The 18,806-nt window shown below is 44.3% G+C and overlaps 1 protein-coding gene across 4 annotated transcripts in view; it reads left to right on the top strand.

Annotated features, from left to right (window-relative positions):
* The window catches only part of MAPRE3 (microtubule associated protein RP/EB family member 3), a 53,440-nt gene that overhangs the window by 6,541 nt on the left and 28,093 nt on the right, over positions 1–18,806 (top strand). Inside the window, exon 1 of one of the 4 annotated variants that reach the window (XM_053201116.1) lies at positions 14,025–14,175. The exons of the other annotated variants lie outside the window; for them this stretch is intronic. The gene's annotated coding sequence lies outside the window, so the exon portion shown is untranslated. Of the gene's footprint in view, positions 1–14,024; positions 14,176–18,806 lie in introns of those variants that run through there. 4 annotated transcript variants of the gene reach the window in all.

Raw genomic sequence — 18,806 nt, 5'->3', positions numbered from 1 at the left:
TTTTATTATAAAACTTTTAAACTAGTGCTTTATAGGAGCCCTGGGTGGCTCAGTCGGCTGAGTGTCCGACTTCGCTCAGGTCGTGAGCTCATTGTTCATGGGTTCAAGCCCCACGTCAGGCTCTGTGCTGACAGCTCAGAGCCTGGAGCCTGCTTTGGATTCTGTGTCTCCTTCTCTCTCTGCCCCTCCCTTCCCCTGCTCATGCTCGCGCGCGCTTTCTCTCTCTCTCTCTCTCTCTCTCTCTCTCTCTCTCAAAAGTAAATAAACATTAAAAGAGTGCTTTATAGATTCCATTAGTAGACAGTCTCAAAGAAAATCACGAGATATTTAATTTATTTATCATTATTTGGTTTCACTATTATCAAAAACACTTTTTGAATGTGTTTCTTTAGATACCACTTTATTTCTTCTTTGAGAGAGAACATGCCTGGAATATCATGTAGGTGTGTGACTCAAAAACACGGCCTAGATGCCCAAGTCCATCATCCAGAGAAGTACTCTCGCTTGACTCAAATGAGACATAAAAAAAATATATATATGAAAAGAAAGTATCTTAAGATAGTCTTCCTTGCCTCTTACCTTTTGCTATTTAAATTTATCAGAAGGTTTCAGTAAAACCTGTATAACAGAGCTCTGTTTTGGGTGGGCTTTCTTCCCCCAGTGTCCTGGAGGCCTTATCTGAGGCTCGCTGTCATGTTTTGGTGGTTGTGTACCTATCTGAACCCTTTTTGAAAGACTGTGCTCAAGCCTGAGCAAACTCCTTTCTCCCTTTGCCTTTGGCATGTTCCGTTCAGCCATCAGCTCAGAGGTCCTTTTTCTTCCAAGGATAGAGAAAGTTGGGTGCCCACCAGTAGCCACCTGATGGGCAGAAGCCCCCTGCAGGGACAGACTGGGCAGCTCCCCTCTTTGCCACATCAGGTCCATGGAGCTCCTGGCTGTGAAGGGAGGGGTGGCCCAGTAGCTGTCCTCTCACCTCGTCTTTCTTGTGCACACACATCGTGTGTTGCCTCCATGGCCCAGCCCAGAGGACTGATACCTGCCCTCCACCAGTGGTGGTGTCTACTCACCTCTGAGCACTGGGGATTCAGGTCTTAGAGTTGAGGGACATACGGCCCGTCACACAACTTGGCATATGCTGCCATAAATGTTTGCTGAGCAGAATCTGCCTCATCAGGATGGTTCTGACTACCCAAATCCTTGTCCCAGATGGGGTGGAGGCCTTCCTAGCCACCTGGGATTATTAGTGAACAAATCTTTGGGCATGGCTAGCTGGAGATGCTCCATCACCTGAGAGAGTAATTAGCAGAGAGGCATTCATCTTGTCTTGAGGGTGTGATTGTCCTGGTCACCTTGTCATTTAAGTGGGGTTTCCTGATTGGTAAGAATGAAACCTTAGCTGCTCTGAGTCAGCAAGACCATAGTTGGACTAACATGCATTGTGCCATGTGAAAGGGGCAGGCCTTGGACCGCTGGATGGAATTAAATATCTGTTCCCATGTGAGGAGTGTCTCACTGAAGGCTTATATCCAGTGGTGTAATATGTACTGTGTAGCTAGACTTTTCTGCAGCACCAGTCTCTTGGCAGACAGCTGCTAGCCCCAACCCCTTTCCTGTGGATTATTGCCACTTATCAGGGACTCTGATTTAGTCTCTGATTTGTTCTGATTTTAGATGGGTAGGGTTCACGGCTGAGAGCTCCCAGTTTGGGCATCCTATTAACACCTTTAAGTGACAGGACCACTGCTAAGTACAGAGATGTGTTATGCTGGCCCCAAAATAGCAAGGTGCAGTGTTTTGAGACTTGATAAGACTTGTATTCCCCAGAAAGTACAGTTTCCAGGTTTATAGGTTATTCATACCAACTTACATATTGTCTTCTCAAGGCTTTATTCTAAGTATATCTCAACAAGTACTCCCCAGGTCCTTTCTGTTTTGTATTCTAAGTCATATGCAATTTAAAAGAAGTGAGATTTAAAAAACAAAAAAGAAAAAGAAATAAGCTTCAAACCCTGTCTCCATAAGGAGATCATAGTCTGGTTTGGAAGATAAGACACATGTGTGAAATGACTAGTGTATATGACAACATCGAATGTCAGCAACATATTTGTCGTGCTTTGTTGTATAAGATGTGGTCTTTGTCCTTAAGGAACTTGTCTAACATTCTGCCAAGAGTCAAACAAAAGTGGTACAAGTCACTACAACACAAGGGGGTGGGAACCCCAGCAGCAATAGGAAGGGGTGCTTTGGTAAGCACTTCCAGAATGCACTATTAACACACTTGCAGAGTGACCCTGAGCTTGTGGGAACAGGGAGGGCTTCAGAGAGGGAGACATACTGGGGCTGGGTGAGCAGGATGATGCCGGGTTCTGTCCACCAGAGGACAGATGAGTAAGAGAGTTCAGGTAAAAGAAATGAAAAGAACAGTACATTGCGTGTACTAGAGAGTCTAAATTCAACAAGGATTGTGAGAGGGAAATAATCATTGTGAACTGGAGTGATTGGAAAAGGCTTCACGAAGGAAGCAGAGCCTGAACTTGCCCTGAAGGCAACAAGCAGGCTTTCAGGAGACAGGAGCCCAGAGAGGGCTTTCTAACAGCCAAGGAATGACTGGGAGCAAGTGTGATGGGGACTGTAAGCAGGTCACCCTTACCAAATTGAGGCTGTGACAGTTTGGGACAATATTGGTGACATTAGCCAGAAGTCAGGAAGTTGAAGAGACAGTTTGGAGAGAAGTTGCACTTCAGACATAGAGAACTAGAGGTGACAGTTGGAGACCTCTAAGTGGAGTGATCCCATAGACCCAGAAGCTGAGGGTGAGGCCGGGAATGGAGCTACAGAGATGAGAGTCAACAACACAGGAGGAGGGATGGCTTCCCTGAAAGGGGCTCTCTCCAGAGGTCTTGGGTATAGAGCATGAAGATGAGTGCTCTGAGTTACAGGCCTCGAGAATTGTCCGTAATTAGGGAAAGAGCAAAGAGAGGTGGGGAAGTTAGGATGATTCAGTAGCAAGGGAAGAGAAGAGAGGAGATGTCAAGAAGAGAGCTTTGGTGCTGCTGCTTGACTAGACTCAAGGATCTACCCAGAAGAAGATCATGATGATTGCTGCGAATGTCAGTCCAGTAAAACCCTGGAGATGGGAGCCAAGTTGGGTAGTGTTAAGTGGGGAATCGGGTAGAGAGAAGATAGAGGCAACGGATGGTCACCAGAGAACGGCAACAGGAAAAGAGAGAAAAGTAATAACAGAAGAAGCAGCACGATCAAATTTCTTATTGTTATAATTCTATTCCTTATCAGCAAATGTATATAAAAATTTAATAAGCAGGTATTTTTGTTTATATGATTTTATGTATTAAAATGACCTCATCTGCGTATTTCTCTGTATCAGCATAATTCATGTATTTGTCACTTCAAATATCCCATTGCCGTACACTTATCTTGATGAGCACTGAGTAATTATATAGAAGTGTTAAGTCACTATATTATACACCTGAAGCTAATACAACACTGTAGGTTGACTACACTGGAATTAAAATTAAATAAATAAATTAAAATAAAATAAACAAATATCCCATTCCTTCTGTGGTATTCTATTATATCGGTACCAAAATATGCTTAACTATCAATCTATTATTGGGCAATTGGGGTATTTCCAACATTTTGCAAGTTGCAAATATAAATATCTCTGCTCTGAACATCACTGCACAAGCTACTATTTTTCTTTTGTGGGTTTTTTCTTCAGGGTGTATCCCATAAAGCGGAATTACAGAGGCAAAGGGTACAAACAATGTTGGGCTTTGTTTTATTTTGTTTTTGATTTTCCCATTTGGCCCCTTCCCCCCACCCCTCTCCCTCTGGCAACCACCAGTTTGTTCTCTGTATTTGTGGGTCTTTTCCTGCAGCATTTTTAAAAAATGTTTGTTATTGAGAGAGAGAAAGAGCATATGCGTGAGCGGGGGAGGGGCAGAGAGAGGTGGAGACAGAGGATCTGAAGCAGGTTCTGTGCTGACAGCAGAGAGCCCGATGGGGGGCTCCAACTCATGAACAATGAGATCATAACCTGAGCCAAAGTTGGACTCTTCACCGACTGAGCCACTCAGGTGTCCCATTTCTGTGGCATTTTTTTAACTGAGATATAATTGACTCATAACATGATAGCGGTTTCGTGCGTACAACATAGCGATTCTGTGTTTGTAGAATATATGTCTAGTTAACATCCATCACCACACACGTAGTTGCAAATTATTTTTTTGTTGTGATGAGAACTTTTAAGATTTGCTGTCTTAGCAACTTTCAAATATACAGTACAATAAATAACTACAGTCACCATGCTGTACATATCCCCAGGACTTATGGTTTTTATAACAGGAAGCTTATACCTTTTGACCTTCACTCATTTCCCCCACCCCTCATTCCCCATCTCTGGCACCCATCAGTCTCTTTTCTGTATCTATGAGTTTGGTGTTTTTAGATTCCACATGTAGGTTTTTGCCTTTCTCTGTCTGATTTATGTCACTTGGCACTATGCCCTCAAGATCCATCCGTGTTGTTGCAAATGGCAGGAATTCCTTCTTTTTTGTGGATACGTGATACTCCATTCTGTATATCACCACATTTTCTTGATCCATTCTTCTATCAATGGATATTTAGGTTGCTTGCATGTTGTTGTTGTTGTTGTTGTTGTTGTTATACATTGTTCTCCATGGTGATCCAACCAACTTACAATCAGAGTAAGAGTTGGGTATTGACTTAGAATGATTTCTGATAATAAGGAGGTCTGGGGGCGCCTGGGTGGCGCAGTCGGTTAAGCGTCCGACTTCAGCCAGGTCATGATCTCGCGGTCCGTGAGTTCGAGCCCCGCGTCAGGCTCTGGGCTGATGGCTCAGAGCCTGGAGCCTGCTTCCGATTCTGTGTCTCCCTCTCTCTCTGCCCCTCCCCCGTTCATGCTCTGTCTCTCTCTGTCCCAAAAAATAAATAAAAAACGTTGAAAAAAAAATTTAAAAAAAAAAAATAAGGAGGTCTGAATATGTGGAATGGCAGAAGGGAGACGGAGTTATTGGAGGAAAATAATTGGGGTACAAGAGAGAAGGAGAGCAAAATAGGAAAGATCTTAGGGACACCAGGGAAGGGGTAGCTTTGCAGAGGAGGGAAAGGTTCCCTTCTACTGAGACCGGTAGGAGGAGAGGGTATGGCTCTTTCTACCCATGACTTACAGGGTGAAGCCCAGAGGAGTGACTGGAGTTCCTGCTAAGAAAAGACCTTTTCCTCAGTGAAATGGAGCCAGGGCCCCTTGCTGAGGTAGAGAGTGAATGAAGTCTTGAAGGTCTGAATTCACTGCTGTGAGAAATGAGCCTGGGCGTACGAGAGATGAATGAAAGTCTTGTTCAGGGCGGAGGGCTGACTTGGACCCGGGGATTCATAACAGGCTAAGTCTCTGAAGTCCTTTGGCCTAGGGAAGCAGCAGCAAGCCGCGAGCAGCGGGGGTGCGGGGCATGGGCATGTTCGAGGCAGGGTGTCTGAGGAGGCAGAATTTAAGGTGGCATTGACACCGCGGGCCCTAAGGTCAGAGGTGGAGGGAAGCGCTACAAATCTGAGGCGTGCTGGTTGTCAGCAGGAGGAGGGGGCAGAGTGATTACAGGCTTGGGTGAGAACAGAGAGCAGGTTTGGAATATGAGGGATGAGGAGTAAAGAGGTTATTGATGGAAGATTTTAATTTAAAATTTTTGAAGAGACTCTTTTTACTTTTAATTATTTACCACTGTGTAAGATTTGGGTGTTTTTACATGGGCATGTATTACCAGTAACATTAAAAAATTTTTAATATTTATTTATTTTGAGACAGAGAGAACACATGCATATGAGCTGGGGAGGGGCAGAGAGAGGGAGAGAGAGAATCCCAAGTAGGCCCTATGCCATCAGTGTGGAGCCCCACACGGGGCTCAATCCCATGAACCATGAGATCATGACCTGAGCCAAAATCAAGAGCTCAACCAACTGAGCCACCCAGGTGTCCCAACATTTTTTTAAACTGATAATTAAAATCTCAGGAGTAGGGGCACCCAGGTGGCTCACTTGGTTAAGTGTCCAACTCTTGATTTCGGTTCAGGTCACGACCTCAGGGTCTCGAGATCGAGCCCTGCGTCAGGCTTCTCTCTGGGCGTGGAGTCTGCTTGGGACTGTCTGTCTGTCTGTCTGTCCCTCGGTCCCTCTCCCTCACCTTTTTCTCTCCCTCTGCCCCCCACCCTCTCTCTCAAGTTAGAAAATAAAATCAAATGGTTAATTTTAAAAAAATCTCGGGAGTAGAGCTGTGCCTTCAGGGGCGGCTGGCTCTCTGAGATTGATGAAGGAGAGATGAGGATTGCAGAGGATCCCAGAGTCTGGCCTGTTAAGTGTTAAAACTGTGAGGTGTCTCTGCTTAACAACCAATAGCTCCTGTGGTCACAGCTTGTCACTAGAGAGCAGCATCCAGCCACCGGCCCTTCCCCACCCACAGACCGACACTGTTTCAAACCTGAGGACACCCGCCTTCCCTAGGCCCGGCAGCATTTTCAATGTGAGGTGGTGTGGTTCTGGCTGTTTCCAACCCCCTGACCAGGTGCCCTACAGAGCCATTCCTCTCTGGCCTCTGTCAGTGAAGGTTCTTCCTTCAGGCAGATACAGCCTCTCACCAGGAACACGGTTTTGTGAGTGGAATATGGATTCCATTTCAGCCTCAAGCATCCCCTCCCTGAGTGCTTCATGCAGTGTATGAACGGGTACATCTGTATATTCAGCCCTGTTTCTCTTCTTGACTGTCTTGAAAGAGGCCCTTCCCTCCTGGTCCCTGTTTTTCTCGTGTCCTCCTGGATCATCCACTTTGACCCTGACCCAGACTGACACCCATGGTTGTGGCCTGCATTTCACTTACCGGATTCACATTACCTTCAGGCTGCACCACCGAGCTATCTACACGGCTAATCAGGCACAGCAGTCGCAGGGGCTGATAGCAGGGAACTGAGCAAGGTGGAAATGCGTGGAAAGTCAGGTGCCAGCGTCAACATGGGGAGATGGAAAAGCGGGGGCGCTCTGCATTCTTTCCAGGGCTTTCCACTGGGTCTAAACCTCACCTGGCCATTTTGTAAATGCTGTTTCATTAAAGCCAGGACTGAGCAGAAGTATGGCTCCCTGCCAGTCCCTACCGGGAAGGAACAAACAGCTTGCAGTGCAGCCCTTGAGCCAGGTGGGGTAGGAGCTAACGTGCACTGTTTCGCATGTAGAATTTAATGGGCTCTTTGTAAACACAGCCTCCTGCTGTTGTTCCTTTCTCTTTTCTCCTAGGCAGCCTAGGTGAGAATAATTAGTGCTTGGCCCATAATTACTAAATGAAGAGGAAGACTACACCTGGTAGGCTGCAGTGCACGAAAGAACCTTGAACCTAGAGTTAGAAGACCTGGGCTCAGAGTTATGTGACCTTGAACAAATCACATCTCCTCTTTGATTCGTTTCCTTTTCTGTAAAATGAGAGGTCTTTGTATATGCTGTTCCCTCCCCGACACCCCCACCCCCCACTCCAGAACATTCTTTCCTGGCCTTTTTGGGCTAACCCTCCTTAACCTCACCTGCCTGGGCCTAAGTATCATTCCCTCAGGAAAGTGTCTCATGACCTCCACCCCAGCTCCATTACAGGTTGGGGCCTCCAAGACAGGACTTTTCAAATTGTGGATCACAAACTTTAATTGGTTGTGAGATCAATTCACTGAGTTATAACCAGCACTTTGTAATGAATAGACCAGAAAATGTCAGAGTGCATAGTTCATAGTAAGAATAAGAATTGTTTGAGGCACCTGGGTAGCTCAGTTGATTCATAAACGTCTGACTTTGGTTCAGGTCATGATCTCACAGTTCATGAGTCTAAGCCCCGCATGGGGCTCACTGCTGTCAGCACGGAGCCTGCTTCGGATCCTCTGTCCCCTCTCTGCCCCTTCCTTCTGGTTCTCTCTGTCTCAAAATAAATAAACTTTAAAAAAAAGAATAAGAATTGTTTAATTAATGAAGCTTTTGTTTTATTATACATGTCTGTATGTGTATATATGTATTCTGGATTATAATGTAAGATGTATTGGGGTGCCTGGCTGGCTCAGTCGGTTGAGCTTCCAACTTCGGCTCAGGTCACAATCTCACGGTCCATGAGTTCGACCCCCGCGTCGGGCTCTGTGCTGACAGCTCGGAGCCTGGAGCCTGCTTCGGATTCTGTGTCTCCCTGTCTGTCTGTGTCCCCTGCTCACACTCTGTCTCTCAATAATACATAAATGTAAAAAACAAACAAACAAAAAAAAATGCTTTAATGTAAGATGTATTTTTTACTAAAAGGCTGAAAGCCATTGCTTTCAAAACACTCTAGTCATGTATTTTTCCTCTATAGCACTTAATGTGATTACATAGTTATTTCTGTGATTATTATATTACTGTTTGTCCACTTCACTAGACAACATGCTCCATGAGTCAAGGACCAAGACTGACTTACTCATCAGTATCAGACCTAGAAATAGTTGAGGCTCAACAAATAATTGCTGAACGAGTGGCTTTCTGAGATGTGTTTTGTTGCCATCAGTCCTTAGTTCTGTAGAGTCATTCCTAGGAGTAAGTAGTAACTGTAATGATAAACTAAAAAGCCCGCACATTCATCCCTCATGGACAAGAGAACTGGAAAGAGCAGACCTCTGACGTGCATCTCCAGATTGGTAGTGGCACTAGAGACCAAGAGGTCTCAACCCAGCTCCTCTCAGAGGGAACTAGGAAGCAGATACCACTATCGCCACTCTATTTAACAAGGTCTCACTTGAGCAGTGTCAACTTTCCAGTAAGATGGAGACAGAGACATTCAGAGAGCAAGACCCACCACATAATTTTGTACTTACATAAAAAGAAAATTGACTGGTCTAGGGTGGTCTCTCCCAGGGGTGCATTTCTGGCTCTCCCGGGTGTGGGTTACCAGACCCTGACCTAGGAGCCCACCAGGTTCCAAGGGTAAATTCAGAACTCCTTTTCTCCCTGCAGCATCTCCACCCTGCCCACCAACTGATCTACTTCCCAGGGCATCTTTCCAAACCTAGCCAGTCTGACAGCAAATAGACTACGCCTTCCACAACATAACAAGCCTCTGATTGTAGCCTGGAGAACCTCCTATGGCCGGGAAGGCTCCATCAGCAAGACCCAGCCAGGCACTGCTCTGCCCAGAGCTGTTCTGGGATGTGCTGAAGGTTGTAACTCAAGAAGACTTGTGACTGTTGAGGACATTGGGAACCCACTGATAACACAGGCCCTGTGAGGAGTATTTATCTTTATCTTTAAAGCTTATCATTAGAACTCAGATGGCCTTGCCAGCATCTAGCTGTTTTGTGGAAATTATGTTGCTTGCTGCCTGGAGCAGATGACCTCTTTGGGGGGGTGGGAGGGGACAAGGAAATAGCTAGTTGTTTTAGAGCTCCCAGAACTGTGAAGCATCTCAATTTATACATTGCTTTCAGCTCGGTTTTCTGGAATTGGCAGCCCTTTCTAACTGTCTCTCCAAAGAGGCTGCCTGTCAGCTTCTCTCAGAAGCTTTCTCAGGTGTCTGAGCCACAGTTGGGTTGTTGTAGGCATGAAGTGAGCTGAGAGAAACAACTGGGAAGCCTCGATGACAGCTTGTCCCTGGGCGGCCGTTGCCTCTCCCCTCCGGTCCCTTCCCAATGGCGGGGACTGGGGGTTTGGAAAGGCATTCCTCCAAGACTGCTGGGTCTCCAGCTATTTCTCTGAAGGACACTTTTAGGAATTTGGGATCGCTTGTCCCACTCTCACCCCTGATTTGTGTCCATGCATTAGCTTTCCCATGAATTAAAAAAATTCTCAGAAATCACTGTTAACTTGCCCATATTTTCAGAGAAGCTTCTAAGAATAATGTGTGTTTAACTAAAAACTTTAGTGTATAGCAATCCTCAAATCTCCTTTTTTGGATAGCAAGTGTAAGTCAAAATTGCCTTTAAAAATATTTTAAAATTAAAACACTACAGAAACACTTTAAGCAGAAATATATATATATATATATATATATATATATATATATATATATATATATATATATATATATAATGGAAGGCACAGAGAAGAGAGAGAGAGAGAAAAAATCCCAAGCAGGCTTTACGCTGTGAGCACAGAGCCCAACGCAGGGCTCGAACTCACAAACTGTGAGATCATGACCTGAGCCTAAATCAAGAGTCTGACACTTAACTGACTAAGCCATCCAGGTGCCCCTACACGCATATTATTTCTTTTTAAAAACATGACAGCTTATTATTTTTCATATGCAAAAAAATTGGAAAAGATAGAAAAGAGTAAATGAAAACATGAAACCCATTTGTAATTCTACTACTTGGATAGTAGTGGCAACCATGGGGTGGCTTAGGCGCTGCCCCTCTCCCAGAGCCACCCCAAGGAAACCTACGATCCCGATGCGAATTGGTGCTAGTCCTGCAAGGCAGTTTTAAGACCCACTTCTAGCTCCCTCTTCCCACCAGACCACCAGCCCTAAGCCCTCCCTACAGAAAACCTGTTGCTGTTATTGCCATTGACTACAGTGACCATATCACTGCCTTTTCTTCCAGTTTTTAACTACATTAGAATCCTATCCATTTACAGTTTTTTCCAGCAGTCACTTTTAAATCCCGGTGTAGGACACATGTAGAAAGCACTTCCCATTGCTCCAGATAGCATTGTATTTGGTTTTGTCCCCAGTAGCACTGTTTCCAAGACACTGACATAACATGTTGGGGGACTTTGTTTTGAACTCATTCGTAGAAGACACTTTCACTGTGCTTGTGGAAAAACTGAAACCTAGGGACAATGACTTGTTTTAGATCAAAATAAAACTCTCGCATAGCTCAGCTTACCTACAGGTGTCTCAGTGCCCAATATCACTGGTCGAACTGCCTATTTTCGCTGAAATTTGTGTAAAGAAATAGAAGGGACATCCTAAATTCTTCCTTCCCTAGCCTGGGTATCAGCTGCTTAGTACCATTTAGATACATGTGCTTCAGCCCTGAGACAGATTGTTAAAAGCCATGTGCCATTGAAACTTTTTTCCTCCCTTTGGGGAAGGATCTTGGCCTTTCCCCAAAGTAAGTCAGAATCCCACCTGGGCCATCTTGCCAGGTCTTGACATGGTTCACAATGCTCTCATTCTCGATTCTCTTCCATGCATCTCATTTCACCATGTGCAAACACAGCCAGGCAGAGTTCTGACAGTGTGGGTCTGAGTGGGTGAGGCCATTCTCACAGAAGGAACCCAGCAGAAGTAGGTTCCAGAGACCCACTCCACCAGCTCAGGTTTGGCCCATACCAGTGCCAAGACCACCAGGTAATCACCATAACCTGGAGAAACCTCCACAAGTGAAAGCAAAGAGGGGCTCTGCAGCTTAGAGTACAGCTGAGGACAGACTAGATCAGTATGTGGAGTAGGTTCCTCTAGCTGCTGCAACAAATTTCCATGAGCTTTGTGGCTTAGAACAATTTAAATCTGTTTTACAGTTCTGGAAGTCAGAAGTCCAAAATAGTGGGCGGAATGCTAGCTCCCCAAAGATCCTCCCTAGAACCTATGAATGTTACCTTATATGATGAAAGAATGAATTTTACCTTCTTAAAAAATGTTTATTTATTGAGGGAAGGATAGAGAGAGAGGGAGAGAGGGAATCCCAAGCAGGCTCCATGCTGTCAGCACAGAGCCCCATGTGGGGCTCAATCCCATGAACCATGAGATCATGATCTGAGCCAAAATCAAGAGTTGGATGCTTAACTGACTGAGCCACTGAGATGCCCTGAAAGAATGAATATTACTTCCTATGAGGAAGGGTGTGGTTTCGGATCTTGAGAGGAGGAGTTTATCCTGGATTTCCTGGGTGGGCCCTAAATGCAATCACATGTATCCTTGTAAGAGGAAGGCAGAAGTTTTGAGAGAGAAGAGGAGACAGGGTGACCAGAGGCAGAGATAGAGTGATGTGGTCACAAGCCAAGGAATGCCTGGAGCCACCAAAAACTGGAAGAGGCAAAAACAGATTTCCCCAAGAGACTTTGGAGGGAGAACAACCTTGCTGACACCTTGATTTTGTACTTCTGGCCTCCAGAACAGTGAGAGAATTACCACAGTGTGGTAATTTGTTACAGCAGCCAGAGGAAATTACTATAGAGGGTTAAGATCATGGTGCTGACTTTTGGGATGAGCACTGGTGTTGTATGGAATCCAATTTGACAACAAATTTTATATTTAAAAAAACTGAAAGAAAAAAAGATCATGGTGCTGACAAGGCTCTGTTCCTTCTGGAGGCTCTATGAGACAATTCATTTCCTTGCCTTTTCCAGCTTCTAGAACTGCCTGCCTGCCCTCCTTGGCTTGGGGCCCTGCATCCCTCCAGCCTCAGCTGCCATCATCACATCTTCTCTCGACCCCACCCACTGGCCTCTTATAAAGACCCTTGTGATTACATTAGGCTCACCTATATTCCAAAATGATCTTCCCATCATAAAATCCTTAACTTAATTACATCTGCAAAGCCCTTTTGCCATTTAAGGTAACCTCTTCCCAGGTTCCAGGGATTAGGACATGGACACATTTGAGGGCCTACCACCATCTATATAATCCTAAAGGGTGTGAATAGGAACAGTGGGTCTGTTCACCACATCCCTATGTGTTCAAATTAGATGAACTTATTCACGTAAGAAAGAAAATATCAAAGGAAAATTTTCTTGAACAGAGGCAGGAAACATGGAATGCATTGCCCCCACAGGTTCTTTTAGGCAGAAATTGTAGAAGGGCTGAGGTCAGCTGTGGTAAAAAGATGGGGGTATGGATGTGAGCTAGGCAAAGTGAAGTTCTCCCTTTAAGCTTTCAAGGTGACAGTGTGTGTGTCGGCGGGGGGGGGGGGGGAGTCTTCCACAGCACTCACCTTTGGTGCTTATCGGGCAGACTAAGCTAAATGGGTCTGTAGGGCATTTCATGCAGCCATCAGTCATAAAGCTGGTGCCTGTGGAGACACAGCATCCTGAAGATGAGCCAAAGGATGAGTCACAAGAAGTGTACATGGTACTGGGATTAGAGGTCATTGTAATGGGAGACCTACAGAGAATGTGAGAAATGTATGAGAAATGTATGGGTCTATCGTAAAAGACAGAAGTGTTTCGTGCAGAGTGTTGGTCAGAAGGGAGAGTAAGGAGCTGAAGAGCCACCATTTGGAACAGGTTTCCATCTAGAAGCAAGAATTGAGGAGAGACCGGTCCAGTGATAGTTACTCTTGAAGGCAGGTGGAGTGACTTGAGGCAGTTTGAATCCTCATCTAGACCATCAGAAGCAGTTTCATTCTGCTTCTGCCTGTCTCTCTAGCTCTGAGAAATAATACTTTTGTCCTCAGAAGTAAATAAAACTTCCTACTTGGAAAAGGATGAGAAGACATTAATTATTAACGTTTATTTTCATATTTACGGATGAAAGGCATGCCAACTTCAAAGAAGTAGGGTTGGGAGTGGGGAAGATAATTAATTCACAGCATTACAATGATCTACTAGGAAACACTTGTGACTATTTTGAAAGTTTTTCATGGCTGAATATAAAGTTGGAGAATTTTTCAAAGAAATTTGACAACCAGAGAAGAGTCTTAAGACAGCAATGTTTGTGTTCCTAACCACTCAAACTCATTTCTAGGACAAGGCATCAGAAGCGTCCTGCATGCTTGCAAGACACGACGAGGAGTTATGGCAAATGCCTCGGAACCTTGCCAAATAATTAACGACTTAATTCTGCTTTAGCTCCTCTTTTTATAACACAGAGGTCTGAGACTCCAATTAATGAATTGCACTTTAAAAAGCAGCAGCCTGCTGGATACTTGCTCTAGTTTAGAGCATAAGGTACAAGGTACGGGACGAAAAGAGCCCATCATCCTGGGGCATCTCTCTGTAGTCAATCCTGGCAGGGGGGCCACCTGGGGGCTGGGTTCTAACGACTGAGGCCATTGTTACATAGTGTGTCTCTTGGCCAACTGGGCTGAGCAGCCACAGCGATGGGCACCAGTGTCTTTCTTGGGACCAGCATCCTGACTTGATGGAAAGGGAGGCTTCTTCTGGACAGTTCTTTAATACAAGGACTTCCAGTGTTTCAGCATTCTGGAGTGGTGTGAGGTAATATCTGCCCTAGTCTCGAGCTCTTTTTTTTTTTCATTTGCATACGTGATCTTCAAGAAAGAACACTGTGTACATTTGGCTTCTTTTTAAATGTTGGCAAAAGAAACCAATTAGCTAAAGTGATCATTAATAGCTATGACCCTCCATTGAAATTTTCTTCAGCATCCATATAGGAAGTCAGCGTATTTCTTTGTATTTGTTTCTGAAGTTGCTTTACCCCATCACAACATTCTAGAATCCAACCAGAAAGGAGACTGAAGCTTTTTGGAAATGAGGGGAGCCTGCAGTATAAGATTCATGCTTTCCCATGACTCAGCTTAACGCTGATCAGCTTAATGCTGCTCAGGCCACCGGTTCACAGTGACAGCAGCAGTTCTGCCTCAGAGCTGGTAAATGGGAAAATCTTGCACATATTCGCTAGAGCAGGGTGGTCCCTAGTGCTGTCCTGCCACAGACTCGTGAGGAAAGCCTGTGAAAAATGCAGACTTCTGAGACCCAGACCATACCTGTCTCTCTCAGGGCACAGGCTCAGGATTCTGCATTAATAATGGAGCACCAGTCAGATGATTCTTGTGCATGGTAAAATTGGAGAACCTCTGCTCTGGAGAGTTTTCCTCCTTGAGGTATTGGGGGGGGGGGGGACGTTGGTTTGCAGGGCTTCATTCAAAGCCAAATGTGACCCTGGCCACGCCTTAGCAGAAGAATAACCCTGCTCTTCTTTTTGTATCCCCTTGGATCTAGAGAAGAGTTGTGGCCTAGCTCAGCACCTTATGGACTGTGAAATCCCAGGTTTATTATTCACTCTTCCTGTGAGCCAGGCAGACAGCTTCACCTCCTTAACTGTTTTTATAAACAGCTCTATAATTACAGCATCCTTACCTCCCAAATTGACACGGAAGTGAAGCCTTGAGATGCAACTCTCTTTGTCTTTTTCATTATTTGATGGCATTCTAAAGCTTTTCTTGACACCCTTAGAAGAAAAGTCTACCTGGAGTTTCTTTTTTTTTTTTTTAAGTTTATTTTGAGAGAGAGAGCGCACTCAGAGGAGGGGCAGAGAGAGAGGAGAGAGATTTCCAAGCAAGCTCCACACTGTCAGTGCAGAGCCTGATGCAGGGCTTGATCTCACGAAGCATGAGATCATGATCTGAGCTGAAATCAAGAGTCAGACACTTAACTGACTGAGTCACCCAGTCTAGAAAGGCTATGTGGAATTTCTGATGACTGTTTTGCAGACCATCAAGAAACATCCACTAAGCTCCAGAGCCCATGAGCAGCCTTTGTTTTGTTGTGGTCAAGGAAAGAAATGACTTTTCTCTGCTGTGAGCTGGGCCCTATGCAGGATGCTTTCCATACTTTGCCTCAGTTAATGAGAAAAGTGATACAGGGTTCACATAATTCAAGGGAAAGGACAATAGTATCATGAATGGAATGAGAGACAGGCTTGAATTCTGTTCTCAGCTTCAATTTTGACTCAACATGATAGGAGTCCCCCAGTGCTTCTGTTTATCCTTCTATAAAATGAGGTTATTACCAGTTTCCATTGCTTAATCATGAGATTAGCATTGGGAATACTTTGAACTTCTCAAATGAAAGACGATATAAAATTACAAAGTGAAAAGTTGGTGGGGAGAGGATGCTAGAAGGCTAAGAATGAGATGACTAAGTGAGAGAACAACATAAGGGTGTCAGGGCTTTCCTTTTTTTTTTTTTTTCCTTTTTATATTATTTTATTTTTTATTTTTTTATTAAAAAAATTTTTTTAACGTTTATTATTGAGACACAGAGAGACAGAGTGTGAACAGGGGAGGGGCAGAGAGGGGGAGACACAGAATCTGAAGCAGGCTCCAGGCTCTGAGCTGTCAGCACAGAGCCCGACATGGGGCTCGAACTCACAAACCACAAGATCATGACCTAAGCCAAAGTTCGACGCCCAACCCACTGAGCTACCATGCACCCTCCCTTTTTTTCCTTTTTAAAATGTTTTTACTTATTTATTTTTTTGAGAGAGATGGAGTGAGTGGGGAGGGGCAGAGAGAAAGGGGGGATAGAGAATCTCAAGCAGGTTCCACATTGTCAGCACAGAGCCCAATGAGGGGCTCAAACTCATGAACCATGAGATCATGACCTGAGCTGAAACCAAGAGTCAGACACTTAACCTACTGAGCCCCCCAGGCACCCCAGGTGTCAGGACTTTCTACTCCATTATCATGGGGACTTCCTGGCCTCCAGTTACCTTCCTTGCCTTATGAAGGATGAGGGGAATACACCCTCTCAGAAGGAAGGCAGTCTAGTGTAGTGGTGAAGAGCAAAGACTTTGGGGGACATCAGCCTATTGAATCAGAATCTCAAGGTAGGGGATGGGACAGCTGCAATTTTAAAAAATTCCCAGGGTGATTCTGATGCACACCAAAGTCTGAGGAACAGCATGTCCTCACCAGACCACTGGTGGTCCCCAAAGAGATTGTGTACTTCCACACCTCTCTTACATGCTCAAGCTGTCCACACTCCCTGAACCACCTTTCATACATCGCAAGCATTATCTCTTGGCTTTGCTTTTTACTAAATGAACTCCAGCTCCTCCTTCAAGGCCCAGATCACAAATCACCTTTTACTCAAAACTTTCCCTAACCTTTTCAGAGAAATTAACTATTCCTGAATACAAAAGAATATGTAATCATCAAGGAGAATGTGGTGAATCTCTATATACTGCATAGAAAAGTAACCACGATATTTTTAGAGGAAAAAAGTCACAAGGTTTTATTGTTTTTCCTTAAACAATGGAATAAATATATGTATACGTTTTGAATACATATATTAAAAGGTCTGAAGAATATATGTACCTGATATCAGTAAACTTTACTTTTTAATTTTATACCCATCTGTGTTATTTGAATACTGCTTTTGTAATTTTTCAAATTTAATAACAATTAAAGTAGTTACCAAGAGAGGAATTGCTCCAATAATTACCAGGGAGGAATTGATTGATGTTATAGCTCTCGTATGTGATGTTGTCATTGGTATGTCTGTCTCCACAGTTCATCTATGAGCTCCTTGATAGCAGGGGACTCATCCTGTTCATCTGCCTATCACCAGTGCCCAGCGCTGTCCTTGACACTCAGTGGGTGCACAGTGCATAGTTACCAGATTTAAGAGATCTAAAACAGAGTCTGGGGAGGCTTAGTTAATCAACCCCAGGGACAATCAGGTCTGCCGCTGCGGCTCAGCCTATCCATCAGTTGGCATGTCTAGTCCTAGAAGAAGGACAGTAGCAAAAAGAAAGTGATAGTGGTGGCTGAACCAATACTGCCTACAGCCTTGATCACTATAAATATAAAGAGCTTGACAGTGGTGGTAGGGAGAAGACGACTTTGGAGATTGTAATTGGCTACAAAAGGTCTGTGGGTCACTGCCATTCGCTTTATTAAAAGTCACTGCTCCATAGTTATGATCCATGTCTGCTTGCTTGAAAGTAACACTCCTACTGTTTTTGAAAACAGAATAAAACTCCTCATTCACTTTGTAGAACCCTACATAAGTAAAATAAATGGGTTAATTTTTACACATTGTCCATAGTATCTCCTTTCTATCCCTAATCCCTCCAGAATCCTGCAATCAGGATTACCTAAACAATCTCTCTGAGAGGCCCTGGCAACCTCTAGGCATCTACTCCCTGTCTTACATATCTGGATCAGACTCTCAAACTCTAAATTAGGCCAAATGTAAACAGGTAACAGCTCTCTGTATTTTCTCTAATCCTCTAAAATTAGTGGCATTCCTCCCCTCCTTCCCTCATTGAAACCACTCACTCTCATAAATCATGTTCGACCTTAACCTTGACCTTCTTAGGCCACACATGTGAGAATTGGTTCCCTGTCCTTCGCTACCGCCACCCCACACACACTCTTCCTTTGTGCCAACTTCCAATGAGAAACTGGATATGTATAAATATTGAATCTCATGATTTGGGGAAATCATAAACCTATTCCTCCTATAATTAAGGGAGAAGAATAACGGAGGTGTGTTTGTATTTATTATGTTTACATCTAAAAGCTATATAAATTTCCTTTTTAACCAAAAATGTGATTTTAAAGTCATAAGGGAAGCAGGATGCTCATCCTCACCGAGTAATGTTGCCAGATAATTTTTTAAATTTTTTAAATTAAAAAAAATTGTAATGTTTATTTATTTTTGAGAGAGAGAGAGACAGCCTGTGAGTGGGCGAGGGGCAGAAAGAGAGGGAGACACAGAATCCCCAGCAGGCTCCAGGCTCTGAGCTGTCAGTACAGAACCCAATATAGGGCTGAAACCCACAAACTACCAGATCATGACCTGCCAAATTCAGATGCTTAGCCACCCAGGCACCCCCAGATATTTTGTTTTTTACATACTGACCTATTCTATGAGTTGGAGATGGGTTATTTGAGGGGAAGAGAAGACAGGTCATTCAACAAACATCAAGCGCCTACTTTGGACCATGCTTTGGAATTAAAAATACAAATATGAGACACTCACTGCCTCTGCCCCTAAGTTCATGTTAATACATTCTGCTATAATTACTTGATGCATGTGGGTATGACTTCCTGTCTAGTGAAATGGCCAAGTTAGGGACCAGCTGCTGAGCCCTCTGC

The sequence above is a fragment of the Acinonyx jubatus genome, chromosome A3 (assembly GCF_027475565.1).
Source record: "Acinonyx jubatus isolate Ajub_Pintada_27869175 chromosome A3, VMU_Ajub_asm_v1.0, whole genome shotgun sequence".
Lineage (NCBI taxonomy): Eukaryota > Metazoa > Chordata > Mammalia > Carnivora > Felidae > Acinonyx > Acinonyx jubatus.
The sequence above is the reverse complement of the archived record's forward strand: the minus strand, read 5'-3'. Positions and strand labels throughout refer to the sequence as shown.